The sequence below is a fragment of the Simochromis diagramma genome, unplaced genomic scaffold (assembly GCF_900408965.1).
Source record: "Simochromis diagramma unplaced genomic scaffold, fSimDia1.1 OVJJ01000344.1, whole genome shotgun sequence".
In the NCBI taxonomy this organism is placed as follows: domain Eukaryota; kingdom Metazoa; phylum Chordata; class Actinopteri; order Cichliformes; family Cichlidae; genus Simochromis; species Simochromis diagramma.
The window spans coordinates 14701430-14720102 of record NW_024387375.1 but is presented as its reverse complement, the minus strand read 5'-3'; the positions used below and the strand labels follow the sequence as shown (position 1 = coordinate 14720102).

The following is an 18673-nucleotide window of genomic DNA, read 5'->3' as shown; positions in this document are numbered from 1 at the left end:
TAAGGCAAAGAAAATAAAACAAAAAAAATATATTTTGTCAGTAATTTTTTTTTTTTACTGTGCCATTGCAAAAGTCAATAAATGAAGGCAAATACAAAAACTGCCACTGTATCTCTGAAATAATAGAATTTCCAGGTGAATTTATAACTGTTCATGTCTCGTTGTATCCAGTCTTTTCAAAATATACATTTATTTTTTTTCACCAAATACAAATAACTGATGTATCCAGAACTTTTGACAGGTAATGAAATCTTACTCTTTCTTTGTCTCTCATACTTCCTTTTATTGGCTTTTTCTTCTCTTTTTCTTCTTTTTTTTGTCTTTGCTCATCTCTGACAAAAACGAGGGAGCAGTATTATCAGATGGCATCAATAACCTCAGCAGCAGAGTTCAAACAGAGACTGTCAAACTCGCACAAAAGCACTGTTGATTGAACACAGTTAATGTTCGCTTTCTTATATAATGAAACTAGCAATAGTGCTGTGCCATTAAAGGTCTGTGTGCCATTGAACTTTACATGGAAGAAAACTGTAATAAAAAGCAACAAAGGATGGAAGTGATGAGGCAGAAAATGTGAACTGCTGTTTTATTGATTCAAATCAAAGCCCACCAAGAATTAAAGCACAGTGAGAGGTGTATGTGTTTGTTGTTTATTTAAGACAGAAAAAATAAATCCCAAGAAAACATGTTAAAGTAAAGTTGTTGGGTTTTTTTAGATTAAAGCTCAGTTAGGGGTCACTGGACAGAAAAAGAAAATAAAAACTTTCAGTACATTGTAATTCAAAAACTACAACTCCACCCTGCACCAGACTGGCGAACTGTCTTGGGTATACCCTGGCTCTTGCCTTATGATAGCTGGGATAGGCTCCAGTGCCCCCCTGCGCCCCTGTATTGTAGTGCATTATAGTCAAAAATAGTAAAAAAACACTATGGAGGCCCCAAGGGACATGGGAGAAAAAAAAAGAAGTACCTTTCCAGGATTGCACAAAAGTTTTGGGAGACCCCAAGTTACTTTTGTGCAATCCTGGAAGCGACTTTTTCACCTGCATTTATCATGCTTCCATCAGTACCCATGAAGCTGTCCAGAGTACTGCAGCTGTTTGTGACTGTGAGGAGTTGTTACTATTTGTTGCTGGTACTTCTGTTGACAGTGCAGCATCAGCAGCTCCAACAGCTAACATGTCGGTTTATTTGACACATTTTGCTACATCTACATATTTTTAGTTTCTTTTTCTCTCTCAGCTTTTCAGTGCCACCTTTTTGTCACTTCTTCCCACTAAACTCTGTTTTATAAGGTGTGTGTGCACACAGCAAAAGTAAGGTTGACCAACACACTGTCAGTAATGAAAAGGAATGAATGGCCTGCTGTCAGTGTTGCGCAGCCGGTGCACAGAAGCACTTCAATTGACCCATCATCCTGAAAAGTGCATTAGCTCACTGGGAAAATGTTCAGTATGCCAGATAACCAGTCCAGCCTGGGTTGTTTCCAAAGTCTCAAGGTCTACTGACCTGGAAGTTCTTGGAATTACATTAAAAGATTTTGCGGGATCTTGCAAGAGTACATCTTTTTTTTTTCCTCAACATCCCATGATGACGTAAAAGTACATATTAAAAGACTAGTAAAGTCCAAAAAAAGAAAGATGACATGGACCGGTTTATTATGGCAATTGGATGACTTTGAGAATTTTTCAAATTTCTACACAACAAGAGCCAAATTAATTTAGCAGTATTCCCAATAATATTGCCTAAAGAAGCTTTAAAGGCACAGTGTGTAAAATCTCACCACTAGCAATCAGTAGCTGTCTTAGCATGTTTGGTCATATGCTCCCTGCTCTGCTACAGCTCAAAATCCCAAATCTCCGACCACTGAGCAGGTCCGGAAGCCGCCGCTGGAGGCAAATAAGCAGGTCCGGAGGCCGCCGCCAGTGGCGAAGGAGCTGCAGGCGATGGCGTGCAAGCCGTCGGGGCAGGGCCAGCAGGTGCAGAAACCCCTGTGTGAGGAGAGAGAGAGCTCACAACTGGCTCTGGATGCTGTGGCTGCAGGTCAGGGAACTGAACTAGAGACTGACTGGGAGATTGACTTGGAGGCTGAACAGCAGGAGACTGGGCTACAGACTGGACTGACTGGAAGGGAGACTGAGCCACAGACTGGACCACAGGTGACTGGAGGATGGGAGACTGGGCTACAGGTAACTGGTGGACAGGAGACTGGACTACGGGTAGGGATGGGTATTGATAAGATTTTCACGATTCCGATTCCATTTTCGATTCTGTTTAACGATTCGATTCTTTATCGATTCTCTTATCGATTCTTTTTAAAAAAGGAGAACACTAAGGTCGAATAGATTAGAACTTTGTTTTATATCTTCTCTTTGAACAAGATAGAAATTTAGGAGTAACATGGCCTTACAAACCCAACAGTGAGATCTTAAGAGATCCACAGCCTATGGCTCTTCAATGGGGTGTCACAGGGTCCCCAGGAAAAAAAATTGTAAATGTAAAATAATAAAATAAATATTCTTCTGTAGCAATAATTACACTTACAGAAGAATATCCAGTAATGTCCCTGCCTACAATTAAACACATTCACTTACCGAAAATCGGGGGCATCTGCTGTGGCAAATGGGTGCAAGCCTTTTACCACAAACTTAGTCACTGCTCGGTGACATTCGTCTATCTTGGCCTGAAAAGAGACGCTACCGGTAGACTGCAGCGAGAACTGCCAGCATCTGAGGCAGCCAGACTCTGTCTGTCTCTCTCATCATGGTCACCTAAATGCACAGTAATAGCAGGTTTTGTAATAAGGCAGATCGCGCTAACATAATATGCACTGTTAGTTGATTATTTACCTGCCGCATTAACGGGAGAGGACGTATAAACGTTACCGCTGCTGCTGGGTTGAGATTCACGCGTGTTTTGTGAGCAAATGCTTTTGCATATTCGTAGTGTTTCCTCCATTAAATGAAATATCTACTTTGCAAGTTTTGCAAGTTGCCCTGTTGTCATCCGTTCTCGTAAAATATAATCAAACTTTTGAGCGTTTGAGCCGCCATGTTTCCTGTCAGGTACATGACGCTCCGCAACGTGGTGATGTCATTCGTGGCGACTGGAATCGATAAGGGAATCGTTTGCAAAAATGGCAAATAATGGCAAAAATGGCAAACAATTCCAAGGAATTGAAACAGTGGGAACCGGTTCTCAGCAAGAACGGGGTTTCGATACCCATCCCTAACTACGGGTGACTGGACAGGAGACTGGATTATGGGTGAATGGACAGATGACTGGACTGGAGGCTGAACAGCAGGTGACTGAACTGACTGGACTGATGATGGTGGCAAAGCTGCAGCCTGAGCTAATAAACCGGGTGCTTGAGCTGGAAAAAGGTCTGGTAATTTAATCAGGGATTGAGCTAGTGCCTGAAAATCTTGATCAGGAGATGGATGAGGTGGTGAACTAGCAGGTGGACAGGCTAGCTCTTCCGAGCCTCCAGAGTGTGAGGACAATGGTTGGAGAGCCTCAGCTCTAGCGAGGTCAGGTGGGATCCTGGCCACCCTCACCCTGGGTGCTGGGACAGGTATGGGAGCCAGCTGGACACTAGTCACCCCCACCTGAGAAACAGGAACGGGTGCAGGAGTAGACTGGGTCCTAGCTGCCCTCGCCCTGGGAGCTGGCACAGGAATGGGTGTTGGCTGGGCATCAGCAGCACCGTCCCGTGGAATTGGTACGAGTGTGGGGACGTGATGAGCCCTAGCTGCTCGAGGAGCTAGTAAAGGGACAGGCTGAGCCTTAACCCCCTTCACTTGAGCAGGATGAACAGGTGAAGGGGATGGTTGAATCTGAGGCGCCTTGCGAACAGGAAAAGACTGAACTATGGGTGAGGAAATGATGACTGAGTGGGAGAAATTATCAGGTTTAGCAGTGTGAATGTTTTTAATGATGGCCTGGGATGGTGGTACAGTCTCTTTGGAAGCAGGATGGCGAGTATTAATTGGATAGTCCAGAATGTAATCATAGAAAACAGTCTTTTGTTTAGGTGGGCGGTGAACAGTCTCTGAGTTGTGGTGTGGTGAAAGAAAAAAAGTCAGTTTCACTCACCATCGGATGCTGCTGCTCCAAAAGGGAAGTGCAATGGCAGCGTGAGCCTTGCCTTCGCTTAGCTGAAATAGCAGGAATGCTGAGCAACGGAGCCTCCGTTGAGCCGAGGTGAGAGGGGGAGCCGCTGTGGCACAGTGAGGTGGATGGTACGGTAAATGAGACGACTGGGGGGCGAGCTCGGAGCGGAGCAGCGAGGAGTGGAGCAGCGAGGGACATGAACTCGCCCCAGCACCCGTGGAAAAACGCGGCCTCTCCGAGGCCCGCCCAGAGCCAGACGAGTCCCTGTGAAGACGTGCTCCCTCTCCCCAAAGAGCTGCTGTTTTCCCCTGAGCTCCTCCGTCCAGCGAGAGAGCGCTGCCTCCTGCCGCTCGAAGAGGTCCAAGTCCACTGGTTTCTAAGCGTGTCTTTGTGGCACGGGTCTTATCATTCTGTCAGGGCTTTGCTGTGTGGAGGTGAGGAAGAGCGGACCCAAACTCAGGACTCACGGGTTAGTGTGGAATGAAGACGTTGTTTATTATACAGAATGGATGAACAGAACATGAGACAGACGGCTTACTGACTGAACTGAACTGAACTGGAACACACATACGGGATAGACAAGGTTAATGACAAGGGTTTAAAAACAGGCTGGATGATGAGTGATTAGAGACCGGTGAGTGAACAGCTGAACTTAATTTGAGTAAAGACACATGGAAGTAACTGGAACAGCAAAACAGGAAATGAGATCGACTGACAAAACAAACTGAACATGAGCAAACTGAAAACACTGGGTGAACCACCCAGGAACCCTGACAGTAGGTATGACAAGTCCCTAGAGCAGCAGGTCTTCTTCATTACTCTTTTTTTCCTCACATATTATGCCTACTATATAGACTTTTGGTAGCCTTGTTAACCTGTTCAGTTTGATGTAAAAAGCCAGAATAATTAGAAAGAGAAGAGTTTAATATCTCATTAATGAGAATATTTCAATCTCTCGCCACTCAGTGTTTTTCAAATGGAGAGGGATAGTGATGAAACAAGAGTGAGGTGTGGATAAGTGAGGAAACCACTAAGGGCATTTGTTCTCATTAAAATTATTTTAGAGCAGCAATTAACCAGACTGGTGACAGTATCACCAATCCTTATCAATGAAGTGGTCACAGTTCTGTGCCAACAAAATATTCGTTATTCATGTCTACACAGGAAGAAGCTTTTAAGCAGACTGAAAGCTTCTTTCTCAGAATTCTGAGTAATTATGGGCAGCGTGTAGTTCACATGTCCAAATCAGGTCAAAGTAAACAGACACTGACATACTACTATCTAGCTTTTTAGCAAAACTGAATTTTATGTTGGTGTTTTTTTTAAAGTTACAGTAAATACATTTTTTTAAGTACAGTATCCTTTTTTAAAAAGAATACTGTACTGACACACACACATATATATAGATGGAAAATGTATTTACACACTATTCTAATAAACTGATGCTTTCTCATACTATAATCAATCTCTTAAAAATACATAGACTGGGTTTGTCATGAACTGGCTGTGTGCAGCAGGCACAATATGACCAAAGAACAGAGTCACAGGCAGGACTTAAACTCAAAAACACAGTTTTATTGCTGGCGTGTAGGTGATACAAAATGAAACTAAACTAAACTGGAATTTCTGAACCTAAACATACAGAGAAACACACTGGGAAATACACAGCAGTGAATGAGAGAGAACGCGACACAGAGAGAAACAAAGGGCTTAAATACACAATACAATGACAAGGGAACAGAAAACACACAGCTGAGACACATTAGACACAATGAGACCACGGAAACAAAACTAAACACACTGAACAAGGAATGCAAGATTTTCACAATAAAACAGGAAACAAAGGAACGCAAGACTGACATATGAGCTTGACAAAGAAGTGGAGGAAAGGCAGACGACAGGAGTGGAGTAACTTAGTAATATATGTCCAGGTTGGGGAGGAAAATGTTGGCCTCTTTCTTGAGTTACGAAGGTCATATCAAGACGTTCTTCTGAGCTAATGTAATTACACCTTTTGAATGTAAGTACACCTTTTCCTTTGCTTTATCTTCTTTTTTTGCAGTGTGCACCAACTTTAATTTTAAACCCAACTACACCATTGCTAATAATGCGATATATCTGCATAATGTGTTGGCTGTGAACAAATTGTTTCTGAAATATAATAACCTTTTAGTTTGTAAATTAATGGTTCATGATAGCTCACCTATCCTATTTACATATGAGATCAATTTTTTTTTGCATATCACCTTTGACAGTAAAACTTTAACAGAACTAGAATCAAAATGCACTGGGTTGGATATAAGCTTTTAATTTGGCAGAGACTGCTAAACTAAGTAACAACCTTATGAAATAAATTATCTAAAATGAGATCCCTCTGACACAATTTGTTATATTTACTTGACAAAATTGACTTGCAACAGCATTTGCTTCTGATCATTCTCTCACAGTTTACATGCTGGTTATATAAATCAGTGGAAATTCTCAAAAACCATTAGTGATTTATTTATTTTTGTTCCAGAAATTAACTTTATAGGCCAGTGTTTAACAGCTTAAAAAACAAAAAAAACTTTTTACCACTAGTAACACTTTAGGTAACAACAAAATTTATAACTCTTTAAGTTTAATTTATAACTCTTATAACTCTTTCACAAGTGTGTTCTAGTATAATTTTGAACCATTCAAATAAAGACATAGTACAAGCACATTTAATGACTGAGGGTGTTTTCACACCCTGGGTCAGTTTAAATCAAACCTGGTGCAGTTCATTTGCACAGGTGTAAACACAGAAGTTGCACTGAGCTGTGGACCAAAACATCCGACCCTGATCTGACCCAACTACCAGATGTACATTAGTTTGCCATCTATGCTTTACATTGTCAGTTTGGAGAGGTACTATAGATTTGGAAAGGCCTATAAGGGCTAGCAACTATCTGTGAAATGAACAGTAATTTTACCTCTTCTCCGATAGTCCAGAACACATCACCTTCTTCCTCTATTTATTTTTGTTGCTCCTGTCCCAAACACATCTGGCCAATAAGCAGACTGAACATTCTCACATGGTTTGTAGTGATACATTTTGGCTCACTTAAGAGTTCACTTGGATTTCTCTGTGTGAAAAAAACAAAAAAACAAAGCTGAACTACTAACAGAACTAACTGAAAAACTACGAGTTTACGAACTCATGAACTGATTTGGACCAGGCAAACTGTCAGTGAATCCATAATGTGAAAAGTGAACCATAAGTGAACTAAGTTAAAACTCCCTTAGGCGGTGGTGGCATGGTGGGCGTGGTTCATGGCGCGGCTGCGGCGGAGGCTGATACACCTGAGCTGAATCAGCTCATCATGCCTCCCCCGCATAAAAGAATTGAACTGGGTCCTGAATTGTTGTTTGTTGTTATGTGCAGGACGCAGCTGAAAAGCTGCATCTGGGTGTGTGTTAGGAAGACAACCAGAATAAAGAATGCTGAAAAATGTTGAAACGTGGTCGGGTCCATCATGCATCTTTTACAGGCAGCTCATCAGCAAAATTGTCTATAAAATTGATACTCACATATTCATTGATCCTAAAAATTACTATTCGATTAGATTCTCATTTGCACTACTATTGATAAAAACATGACCTTAAGCAAAATTCAATTTTTGGGACTCTCTATTACTGTTGTTTATGATTTATGATTGTTAGCATATCTAGTATATACTTACTTTCATTTTTCTAATCTTCTTAGATTATAATCCATAGTGATAAAGGCCATGGGAGCAGACAACAGATTTACAAACACTGTACACAACAATGTCTGGCCTCATATGGCAAGAGTATGCAGGCAGGATGAAGAAACTGACATCACTGGCCCCCACACTTGCCTGACCTACATGTAGAACACCTCTGGGACATTATGTTTCAGTCCATCCAACACTGGCAGGTTGCACCTCAGGCTGTCTATGAGCTCAGTGATGCCCTGGTCCAGATCTGGGAGGAGATCCCTCAAGACACCATCCGTCATCTCATTAAGAGCATGCCCTGACATTATCAGGCATGCATACAAGCATGTGGGGGCCATGCAAACTACTGAGTAGAGTTTTGAGTTTCAGCAAAATTGACTAGCCTGCCGTGCCACATCTGGGTTTTTTTTGTTTGTTTGTTTGTATTTTAACTTTGATTTCCAGGTTGTTTTTAAATTTTCATTTCCATCAAACAATGAACCCCCCCCCCCCCCCCAAAACACCAGTACATATGAGTCTAGATGCCTAGCATGATTTCCATTACACATTGAGATCTGATGTGTTTTCAAAGTGTTCCTTTAATTTGCTTGAGCAGTGTAAATATACATTTGTAACTTCGAATTTTTTGAACTTGCTTCCAAAGAAATTAATACTTTCCCATTTTTATGGTAGATTCTTTTCAACGAAGAGGGACAGAAATCCAGAAAGAAAAAAAAAAAACACATTACACTGCTAGGCCACGCCATTACTTTTTTTCACTGATATTTTGTCTCTCTACATTAAAATGAAACTACTGTAAAACAAAACAAAACCAACCCCCCCCCCCCCCCCAAAAAAAAAAGAAAAGAAAAAAACCGAAACAAACAAACAAAAAAGACAAAAAATGACAGATTGCTCATTTTCTCTGGATTGAGCAAACTTACAAATTCAGCAGGGGATCACATAATTATTTCCCCCAGTGTGTGTATATATAACTTATATAATAACTTAAGTGACAACTACTTTCTAACAAAGGTGTTGTGAAAAGACAGAAAGAGGAAAAACACTGATTACAACCTAATTCCTCTGATGCTTCAGCAGTAAGGCATCACACTGAGTCCTTGACAGACAATGACAATCATAATGATTTTGAGAACTCACTGATCACTGATAATGAGGCCTATTTAGGGGCCATTTGAACAAGATGCTGGCTGATTAGGTTTTTATTTTCTTGAAAAAAAAAGTTGTTCTTTCTAAATTATCAGTATCTAGTATTTTAATTATGTTCATAGTATTTTGATTAGATTCTCTCCAGTTACACTTTTCTAATGGAAAGGAGCTGCTTGAATATTTAAATATTTAAATGCTCCCATCTCAGTCTTTTTTTCCCTCTGCCCCTGACTTAGTCTTTGCTAACATATGTCTTTCTCCAGTCCCTGCTTCCAGTTTCTTTCTTTCTCACTCTCTCCATCTTCTTTCCTCCCTGGCTTCTTCTCTCTTATATCCAAGTATTCAGGTGTAAAGCAAACACCCTGATAACTGCAGTGGCTGAAATTGATGTGACACGTTTCAAATTTTCTCCAGTCCTTTAATACAGCATCTTCTCTCCCCATCCCCGCCCTCTCTCTTTTCAATATCCCACACGCTTGCTCCTTCTCACTCTCTTTCAGGAAAGTGAGCAATTCTAAAGCTGGCAAAGTGATTCCATTCTGCAGGCTAGTTATTAAATTTGTTTGCAAATCTCTGTCCCTCTCGCCACCCACTGCCCCTCCCTCAATCTACTCTTCCTCTCCTCCGTTTCTTCATCCTGCTCTTGGCCATCCGCCACAGTCCCAACTGTCATCAACATTCAGCCCCATAAAGCTATAATGGCAAAGAGAGAGAAAGAGAGAGAGAGGTGGAATGGAGAAAACCAAAAGCGAAGGCGAGTAAGCCGAAAGGAAAAAGAGAATAACTGATTATTTCCTAGAAAAATAGCCCAATGCTTAATTTTAAAACATGGAGTGCTCTTTAATAATCTCTTTTATTATAGCAATTTGTTATGGGGCCCCTTGTTTTCAGTGTGGTGATGAAGGTGAGGGACAGCAGATGGAAAAGAGAGCGACAAAGGTGAAAGCAAGACATACTAACAGTAATGAAGAGTGGTGATTGAGGTATACTTATCTTATACCATCTAAAGTAAGAAAACTGCTAGATGATTATTTATCATGACCAGCAGGTTGTAGGTTCACACTGAGTCACAGTTGCAGCATCTTACATGTTATAAATGCAGAAAAACAAACAAACAACAACAAAATGGAACATAAGAACATTCCACGGCTTATGTACTATTTGCGTCACAGATGATATAGGTTCATGAATTTATGTATTAGATCATTTGTCAGCAGTCTACTAAATAATGACTGTAGTAATTCTTGCCTACTCAGGCATTGATCCAGAAGAGGGCCAGAACTGCAACAATCACCTCACAAAAACATGTCCACCCCACTGATAATGAAAATTGGAAGACTAGCGAAACACTTGTGTGCAGGTGCATCCTGCTCATCAAGCCGGCCATGGCAGAATGCCCAACTCGATCTACTGTCGATGAGGACTGACAAAGAAAAGCAAGTAACACATCAGAAGATAATAAGGGAGATTTACTTCACATTTACCAACTTGGCAGGCAGAAAATCTAAAATGAAGGCTCAGTTAGGATCCATTGCTGGAGTCTGGTTCCACGAAGGGTTTACAAATTCATCCTTATCAACTGGCTAAGTTGTTTACACTTCCTGATAAGGGTGTCGTTGCAAATATTGACATTTAATAACCTGAAAGAATCCCAACAGGTTTTGCAGCATGTGTGGATAATAATTTCCTGAAGGGTCTAACTTTTCCTTTTTCACAGCCCATGGCGCAGGTTTCAGATCAGAAAACTGGGCAAAAGAAAATCATCAGATCTCTCTTTTTCACAGAGCTTTAGTTTCAATTTCTTTAACTTCCCTCTCCAGGGACCTATTAAACCCCTATTCATTAAATCATTTTACATAAAGTAATCCCTCCATACCTCAACATGGTCTCTGCCTGATACCTCTGCCATTTGTTTACAACCCATTTTCTGAGCATGTCAGCAAGCTCACCTCCACCTAAGGCCTTTAACTCACAAGAGCCGTAAAATCTCTGCCAATATTTCTGTGTAAAAATATTTCTTGGACTCATCTATTTTTGATGCAGCGGTTTACAACGACCAGGTAATTTTACTTATTTGTGGCATTTCTTTTTTCGGACCAAGTGTCATTTTTTCACAGTGCGTTTGGTGTGTAACGGCCTGTAATCAAGAACACCGCATATGGGAAGACAGAGGAACAATTCACACTGGTGAAGTATTTCCTAAGTAAGACAGGAAAAGTAAGTGTTTAATTTGGAACAGACCAAAAATTCCACAATCCCTTGAGCACCTGGCCAAGCTTTTTATAATGAACAAAAGTAAACACAACTGGTATCACAAAAACAGGATATAAAGCCCATTCTCTGGGGATAGCAAATGCTGCTGTTTTGTCAAATCCATGGTGTGTAAGAGTGATTCATGGGTTCATGGAAATAGTAAGGAAATGGGTCTTAGCCCCAGTGGATGCTTGTTCAGAACCAAGATCTTTATTTTTTCTTAAACCTAAACAAACAGGTTTGGCGCCTCAACTCAACCAAGTAGTTTTGCCTGAACAGAGATTGAGTGAAAGCGCAATCAAAAAGTAGATGAAAATAAAACAAATCAGCTGTGAAAACAAACAAACAAAGCTTCCACACTGATCGGAGGTCTCTCGGCTGGGAAAACAGTGATTTATGCCACTGCCAACATTCCCATGTGCGCTTTGTTCTTTAAAGACAATTAGACTCATAGGTTTTAGTATCTAAAAATGCTTTGAACAGTTTGTCAAGACACTGAAGCAAAAGCATAGCTAGAGGATGTGATGCAAGTGACTTCTGAAAAAGAAAAACAGTGGGATTTTTTTTAAAGCTTTTCAGCAATAATTAAGTATTGGCTTAAAGGAAAGTTGTGAAAGCCATAGAAACAAGTGGAAACGATGAAAATGTGTGAAACAACTAAAGAAATAGTAGTTTAGAACTAAATACACATAATACAATTAAAAGATTGATGGGTATCTGAAAGTAATAAAATCAGTGGTTTGGCATGATGTGAACATGTAAGTGCTCATTTTCCATTTTGCAATCTATGAAGTACGAGTGTCTGGATCCATTAAAATATTAATAACAATATGAAATATTGAAAATAACCATATAAAAAAAGGAAAATCTCTTTGTGTTTCGCTGTGTTAACATAACTATGGTCTTTAAAGTACATTCAGATTTAGCATACTGACTCACTTCACCTCAGAAATCATGATGCATCAGTCTTGCCTACATTAGCTGCCTGTATTTACCAGGTATTGGATATATACTAAACTTTTCAAGCACACCACTATTATGACGACTGTTAAAACTTCTGTATGTGAGTCAGTGAGTGCAAGAACAATGGTGTGAATTAAAGCAATATAAAATTGTTAAAATACTTTTACACAATATGTGTTAAAGACGCACAAGATGGTTATTCTAAGTAATCACTTCAACTCTAAGCAGTAAAAAAACAACACAAAAGAAAAAAACAATAAAAACAAATATACCAGTGCACACAGATCTGCCCCAAATGTAATAAAATAAAATAAAATAAAAAACTATAACAAAGTACAGAAAGAAAATCTATATCAGGACTGCAGAGAATCATTACTCTATCCTCCATAGGAATAAGTGGTCTTTGTGTGGTTTATACAATTACTGGATGCTACATAAACACATTATTTACAGGAGTCTCATTATCATTAAAGTCTGTATAGCACCGTTTAATCCCATACAACATAATAATTATTCGTTTAGTTGAAATATTAGCCCTTTGTACACGTCTAAATCCAATTAAATGTAAACCATAGAGTGGAAGTGGCTCAGTTAGGCTCTGCCGTTAGTGATTAAGGCATTTAGCTGATGAAAACACGCCGTCTCTAGAACTTGTGATATTAGTCCTAGTTCTTCTGTATAATATTTTTTAAACACAAATAAACCTAAAAATTTGCAGTGAGAAGTTTAGTGGCAGAAAACAGCTGTATTTCCTTATTTTGTACTTAATAATCTAATAATAATTTGGTGCGATTGGGCTGATGCAACTGTCATTTTCCCCTTCTAGATCTCTGTATGGAATTTACAGTCCTAGGAACAGCAATGATGTTGTACAGGACCCTCAAACTCCCAGGCCTCTGGTAGAGGACCTGAGCTTGAAAGACCACCCAGAGGGGACAATGTGGAATTTAAAAAAAATATATACACATACAGTAAGGATCCCAGGCTATCCAAGCCTCACTCACAATATCAGTGAGAGGCACATAACTGAAGACATGCCAGCTTAGATGTCACCTTGACTAACAAGGTCTGTGCAGGTGTTGAGGAACCAGGACACACTGATGAGAAGTGGGCTATTGGATGAAGAGGGCATAAGTGGACAAGGGATGGTGTTGGGTTTATCTAGGCACAAACCCCGCTGGAACACAAGACACTCAATAACTCCACGACAAAACAAGACAAGACAGAGCTCTTTGTCTTTGTGGCTCGCGAGGGACGTCAGAAAAGATTCCTTCACCTGAACTCAGCTCACTTCGACTGATTCCTTCGCCACAGCCCTTTTTATTGTCAGCAAGCAATCATTCATGAAGATGCAATTACAAATACATGTGACATTCTTAAGCAGGCATATCTGAACAACATCAATGTCTATATTTTATGTGTGTGTGTGTGTGTGTGTGTTTCCAGCTATACCATACATAGCCATACGACCTTTCTATGAATTTAAACTGTGTGTATAAGGTATGCAGAAAAGCAGAAGTAAGGGTCTCGCTACATGATAAGAACAGGAACTTGCAATAGGTCATGTCACAGACGAACATTTAAAGGTGTGAAGTCTTGCACTTTTAAGAAACAGAAGAGTCTGGTTCCTAAAGCTATAATGGAAATTATAACATCGAGGCGGCTTCCTCTCATCTCATGGTACACAAGTGCACACAGAATCTTATCAGATCTAATAAGGATATGATTTTTATCAGCATACAGATGATTATATATTTATAAGCATAAATGATATGTTTCTAAGCACAAATGACAATATAAAAAACATATCACTCTTACAGATGGGAATAGGGAACAGTTGAAATGCTATTAAGCGAAAGTGGTTCTGTGCGCTCCTTGAAAAATGGTCAAAGATGCCCATAAACATGCTCCCAAATATTGTGGACAAGCAGATGAGCAAATACTTCTGGCTATATATACTATTTTTTAAGTTCACCAATACAGGCCAGGTGACAAAGTATAATTAAAATATAAATCAACTTCCTACTAAGTTCATTATGGGTCTCCCTATTTCTCCCCATGGAGAAATTCCTATTACTTTAAATAAGCAAATAAGATTAAAATAAAGCAGTTAAAAATACTGCTTTATTTTAGAATTAAATTATTTACCTTATTCCTTCCTTGAAAGCTATAAGGGCGGGAGTCAGTAGAGCTGCAGCAAAACTACAGCAAACAACACAAGAATTGCTATCCCTAAGTTTTTTTAGAGACCTGAAGTGAAGCCTGAGCCACAGGTACATCAAACCCCAGCCCTGCTGACAGCCCAGCCAGGATGAGAGGAAATTGACAAATAAAAGTAAAAGGCAGGGCAAAAGGAGAAGGGGAGAAAAGAAGGTGAGATATATGAGAGAGGTTTGCTAAACCACTTTTCTCACCTCAAATCAAAAGTGGAGTGGTTTTCCTATCTGGCGGTTAGAGGTAAGATATGAGCCAGGCTCCACACTCTGACAGAATAATGCACCTGACTGCCAACAAATCACACACACCCATACAAAAGCACACAGGTACAAAAACCCACAAGTGTGTATTTAAGGACACACGGGCAAACAAATTCAAAACATGCATCTACAGCCCTGTGACACATAAAGGTAAGTCCACCAAAAACACACTAAGACGCACAGAAAACCCACAAGTGGTAGGCTGAACTGATCAAAACGTAACACACGTGGGGAAGTCAGAGTCAAGATAAATGTTAACAACCATTTTCCAATTGTATAAACTGTGTGCTTTCTTCAGTGAGAGTTACATTAACTGCCCCTGATGTCCATTGCAGCAAACAGGAAACTAGTTGTATGTGTAATGACCATGCATAGGTGATTGTATGTATACCTCTGTCTCAAAATAACAAAACAAAGCAAAGAAACAAAAAGCAAAACAACCAAGAAAACAACCTAGTTTGACTTTCAAACTTTCCTCCCTCCTTTAGTTCATCCTTTGCTCCATAGTCCTGCAATTGGGTCCTCCAGTGCCTGCCACACAACTTGTATATACATTAAAAGCGACAGGAGTTTAGGGTGAGGCAAGAAATACAATATGCAGATGATAGACCTATCTACTTAAATACTATTTAATTCAATTCAATTCAATTCAATTTTATTTATATAGCGCCAAATCACAACAAAAGTCGCCTCAAGGCGCTTCATAGATACAGAGAAAAACCCAACAATCATATGACCCCCTATGAGCAAGCACTTTGGCGACAGTGGGAAGGAAAAACTCCCTTTTAACAGGAAGAAACCTCCGGCAGAACCAGGCTCAGGGAGGGGCGGCCATCTGCTGCGACCGGTTGGGGTGAGAGAAGGAAGACAGGATAAAGACATGCTGTGGAAGAGAGACAGAGGTTAATAACAGATATGATTCAATGCAGAGAGGTCTATTAATACATAGTGAGTGAGAAAGGTGACTGGAAAGGAAAAACTCAATGCATCATGGGAATCCCCCGGCAGCCTACGTCTATTGCAGCATAACTAAGGGAGGATTCAGGGTCACCTGGTCCAGCCCTAACTATATGCTTTAGCAAAAAGGAAAGTTTTAAGCCTAATCTTAAAAGTAGAGATAGTGTCTGTCTCCCGAATCCAAACTGGAAGCTGGTTCCACAGAAGAGGGGCCTGAAAACTGAAGGCTCTCCCTCCCATTCTACTTTTAAATACTCTAGGAACAACAAGTAGGCCTGCAGAGCGAGAGCGAAGCGCTCTAATAGGGTGATATGGTACTACAAGGTCATTAAGATAAGATGGGGCCTGATTATTTAAGACCTTGTATGTGAGGAGCAGGATTTTGAATTCAATTCTGGATTTAACAGGAAGCCAATGAAGGGAAGCCAAAACAGGAGAAATATGCTCTCTCTTTCTAGTCCCTGTCAGGACTCTTGCTGCAGCATTTTGGATTAGTTGAAGGCTTTTCAGCGAGTTTTTTGGATATCCTGATAATAATGAATTACAGTAGTCCAGCCTGGAAGTAATAAATGCATGAACTAGTTTTTCAGCGTCACTCTGAGACAGGATATTTCTAATTTTAGAGATGTTGCGCAAATGGAAGAAAGCAGTCTTACATATTTGTTTAATATGTGCGTTGAAGGACATGTCCTGGTCAAAAATGACTCCAAGGTTCCTCACCGCGTTACTGGAGGCCAAGGTAATGCCATCCAGAGTAAGAATCTGGTTAGATACCATAATTCTAAGATTTTCAGGGCCGAGTACAATAACCTCAGTTTTATCTGAATTAAGAAGCAGAAAGTTAGCGGCCATCCAGGTCTTTATGTCTTTAAGACATTCCTGCAGTTTAACTAATTGGTGTGTGTCATCTGGCTTCATGGACAGATAGAGCTGGGTGTCATCTGCATAGCAGTGAAAATGTATGCTATGTCTTCTAATGATACTGCCTAAGGGAAGCATGTATAATGTAAACAGAATTGGTCCTAGCACTGAACCCTGTGGAACTCCATAATTAACCTCAGTGTGTGAAGAGGACTCTCCATTTGCATGCACAAACTGGAGTCTATTAGATAGATATGATACAAACCACTGCAGTGCAGTACCTGTAATACCTACAGCATGTTCTAATCGCTCTAATAGGATATTATGGTCGACAGTATCGAACGCTGCACTGAGGTCTAGCAGGACAAGCACAGAGATGAGTCCACTGTCAGAGGCCATAAGAAGATCATTTGTAACCTTCACTAAAGCTGTTTCTGTGCTGTGATGAGCTCTGAAACCTGACTGAAACTCTTCAAATAAACCATTCCTCTGCAGATGATCTGTTAGCTGTTTAGGCCTACTTATCTCTATAAATGCACTGCTGGAACCTGTATTTGACACTGAAAGAGCAACTTGAAATCAGTACCTGTTTTGTAAAACGTTGCCAGTTTTATTACCATGAGTTTCATTAAGCAAGCATCTTGACTGATAAAACTATGCCAGAAACCCAATAAACACAAAAATTTTTAAAAAAAAAGTGATTAATTGTTTTCATCTTTAAAGGGACTGGCATGCGACATTTGCTTTTAATGTTATTGGACTAAGTTAGCTGGCATGTGTGCACAATTTTTTGATTATTCCTGTTTTAATAAAACTTACGTGCAATACTTTTTTCAAGTTTGAGCAGAAGATAGAAACGGAGAGGCTGCATGCAAACAATAAACAACAACTTTTAAATGTGTTTCCTGGAGTTAACAGACTTGTGAGGGTAGAAGAGAGAGAGCAAGACATAAACAGAAGGAGACGAACAAAGAAAAGGAATGTGCACAGTTTGATAACCCAGCAATTCTGAAGATGGGGTAATGTCATTGAGACACAAATGCCACAGCATATGGAATAATGATAAAGTCACTGATGCACTGACAATCAGGAACTGGAGAGAGCAGAGAATGTCAAGCGGAGAGAAAAAGTGAGAGGCGAGATGACATAGACGAGATGCGAAGGATGAGATGAAGGCAAGCAATGTGGAATGAAAGTAAAACAGAACTGCAAAGTGATAAAGAGGTTGCAATGCAGTCAGGCATGGCTCAAAGGCCAGGAATTGGTGGTAAACATTTAGTGAGGCAAAGATGAGAGTCTGAGGGACTTTGGAACAGTAGATTGTCTCCTCTCTCTTCTTTTGAACTGTGCACTGAGCTGCCCTCCACCTTTTTAGGGAGTCATCTGCCAAATTGGATCAATAAGTAATTAACACTTTGGCTCTCTGCTGCCAAGTTCTCTTCCTTTCCTTCTCTGTTGCTCAGTCGTTGTACTCTTCTCTGTAGATACAGACACACACACTTGCTCACAGTGCATCAAATATCCACAAACACACTGAGTTAAAGGCAGGGGGAGAGAGAGAGTCACCCATGCACAAATTTACACATATTTTACTTCTTCGGCTTCTGCTGTGCTCATGGGGGTTGTGAGCAGAAGCAGCGTGGGTATCAATCCCTGCTGTCCTCGAAAAGGCTCTCTGTTCCATCTGAATACCCACTGACTCAAATCTCTCTCACTTCAGTCTCTTCTGACTCTCCCATGACACAAATACATACAGTGTCACCTCCATGATTTTCTATTGTACGCCCTTGTCTTCTTGCTATAGTGACATTTGACACCTGTTGGTGTAAGTGGAGCACTGTAGGGATAAAGTGGCAGCCTGTCACACTTGACTTGCAAAAAATACTGGGGAAAAAAAATTGAGTCAGTGGGATATCTGTAATGTAGAGTGATTGGCTAGATAGGAGAGAAAACATTGAAGGGAGACAAAAATGAGACCTAAACCAATATGTAGGAAGAAGAAAGAGGGCAGACCAATAAAGATGGGCAGCAACAGAAAGGATGATAGAGACAAAGACAGAAAGACAGAAATACAGGAAGGTAAAGATAACAACAGCTCAGGGCCAAGTATGGGATTGATGTATGAGGATTCAGTGCAGAGCCCTATCATCAATCCTATTGGCTAATCAGATGTATGGC

The 18673-nt window shown here is 40.3% G+C and overlaps 1 long non-coding RNA gene across 1 annotated transcript; it reads left to right on the top strand.

Annotated features, from left to right (window-relative positions):
* Positions 1–751: 751 nt before the first annotated feature.
* Positions 752–16051, top strand: LOC120719449. Its single transcript, XR_005692690.1, has 4 exons — positions 752–888; positions 11197–11201; positions 12591–12599; positions 16042–16051. It is a non-coding gene; the product is annotated as an uncharacterized LOC120719449 (long non-coding RNA).
* Positions 16052–18673: the final 2622 nt, after the last annotated feature.